Consider the following 2,614-nt stretch of genomic DNA (forward strand, 5'->3'; position numbering starts at 1 on the left):
GGGCTGGGCTGGAAGCAGGTCTTGTAGCTGGGGGTGGGGCACTGCTGCTCCCAAAGCTCCTGGGCTCAGGGGTGTGGGCTGTATCCATCAAAGTTCAAAGATGGCAACCAAGGCAACACACTAGCACAGCTACCTCTGCCTTTCCTTCAGGGCACCCCATGTGTCCTTCATAGCATGACGCAACACAGGGAAGGGTCAGATATAATAATGATAATGGCTAATACACTTGCCTGGAACTTTAAGGTTAGCAAAGTACTTTCCATAGATTTTTTCATTTGATGTTTACAACCACCATGGAATATATTTGCTATTATCATCCCCATTTGGTTTTTGGCCAAATCCTAGAAAACTCTATTGACAGGATGGTTTGTGGTCTCTCAGAAAGGGCAGCATAGATCTCGGTGGCACAACACGGGTTTGGCAGGAACAGGTCGTCACAGTGTAAGCTCGTTGTCTTTCTGGGCAGAGTAGCTAGTCTGGTAGATGCCTGCGTGCCTGACAGAGTGAAAATCCAGATTTCTCTAAGACAAGTCTCTCCTGTTAGCCTTGAACACGATAAAGACATAAGCAGGACAAGGATTTGGAACTCATGGAACAAAGTCCTCAAAGTGTAATGATTACTGGCACGATGCCAGATTGAAGGGAGGTCTTTAGGGGAGTGCTCCTGGGCTCTGCCTTTGGCATGCTTCTGGTTAACACTTAAATCGGTGCTATTCAGGTGAAGGTGAGCTCATTACTGCTCAGGATGACCGCAGGAGGGAGGCACTGCTGGGATCATTCTCTTCATTTTACAGATTACACTACTGAGTCTCAGAGAGCTGCACAATGAGGCCCTGCTCCTGTAGCCTTGCCCTGTCATGCACCTCACAGGTGTGAGAGGAGGGACGAGAGTGTGGCTCTGACATGCTCTGGGTCAAGCACTCCACAGAGGCTCACAGAGCTCGGGCCAGTCACTTCTTTGAATGCCTTGGTTTCCTCAACTGTAAAAAAGGAAATCATAATAGTACAGCAGAAGCCATCCCAGAGTGGAGCGGGCTGCCCAAGGAAGACAGTGGGCTCCCTCCACGGAGACCCTGAGCAGAGGCTTCATGACCATTTGTCCAAAAAAGAGCCTTCTTGTGCAGGAAAAGGTCAGACTGAAATTCTGGTGGTTCCCTCATTTTGCTTTCCCCTCTTTCCTCCATGGCTGCAGTCAGGACATCTGGGTTCAAATCCTGTCTCTGCCACTTCCTGCCTATATGACCTTGGACAAGTCACTTCAGCTCTGCCTCAGTTTCCTCATCTGGAAAGTGAGGTAATTGAGCTAGATGGCTTCTGAGGTCCCTTCCAGCTCTGTGACCCTCAGCAGGCGGGGGTGGTGTCATGTTAATCACTGGATCCTCCATGACGCCAAGTCAAGGCCTCGACCCACAGTCAGAGCTCAGCCTTTAGTAGCTCTCAGAGTTCAATCTCGGACCCTCCTGTCACCATAGTTACTGCCCGCCCGCCCCTTCCTCACCTGCTCTTCACTCTTCAGCCCTCAGCTGTTGGCTCCCGCGTCTGCCTGGCATCTGAAACCCTTCCCTTCAAGTTCAAGAGCAAGCCAGTGCCAAATTGGACGCCATCGAAGCCCTTGTTCTGCTCCACCCACCAGCCACATGTGTGTGTATACAGACGTACATGCACATATTTTTACAAATATGTGTGTATATATGTATATATCTGCACACACACATATAATCTGTTGTTCTATCGTTCAGTAGTGTTTGACTCTTCATGATCCCATGGACTATACTGTTTATGAGGTTTTCTTGGTGAATCTACTGGAGCGGTTTGCCATTTCCTTCTCCAGTGGATTAAGGCAAACAGAGGTTAAGTGACTTGCCCAGGGTCACACAGCTAGAGAGTGTCTGAGGCCAGATTTGAACTCAAGTCTCCCTGACTTCAGGCCCAGAACTCTATTCATTGATTCACCTAGCTGCCCCTCTCTCTCTCTCTCTCTCTCTCTCTCTCTCTCTCTCTCTCTCCCTCCCTCCCTCTCTCTCTCTCTCTCTCAATAAATAGAGCTATGGACACTACTCAATATATTCCTCCTCCTATAACAACAATAACAAAAAGACAGTTAAGGAAAAATTATGGATACTGTGACCACATCTCATGTTATGTACAACATTCTGTTCCCATAGTCCCCTGCCTCCTTCCTAAGACGATGAAAGTGGGCAACTGTTCCATCATCTGTCTACCGGGATTAGCCCTAGTCATCTTTGCTGACTTTTTGTCCCCCCCACTCTTTCTCCATATCCTTCCTTGGCCCACTTCCCTCCCCTACTCTCCTCTCCTCTCTTCTTTTCTCCCTCTCTCCTCTCCCTCTCCTCTCCTCTCCCCTCTCCTCCTCTCCTCTCCCCTCCCCTCCCCTCCTGTCCTCTCCTCTCCTCTCTAGGCAAACTCTTTGTAGAAGATGTGCTACTGTCTCACCTCCTAAAAGGAGGCAGTGTGTGGAAGAAGAAAGGGTTGGGATTTCAGCTGCTGGGGGTAGGGTCACTTCTTGGCTTAGGACCAAAGGGAAGACCTTTCTTTTTTTTAAATTTTATCTATCTATCTATCTATCTATCTATCTATCTATCTATCTATCTAT

This window comes from Vombatus ursinus, unplaced genomic scaffold, assembly GCF_900497805.2.
Source record: "Vombatus ursinus unplaced genomic scaffold, bare-nosed wombat genome assembly UNPS02014817.1, whole genome shotgun sequence".
NCBI lineage: Eukaryota > Metazoa > Chordata > Mammalia > Diprotodontia > Vombatidae > Vombatus > Vombatus ursinus.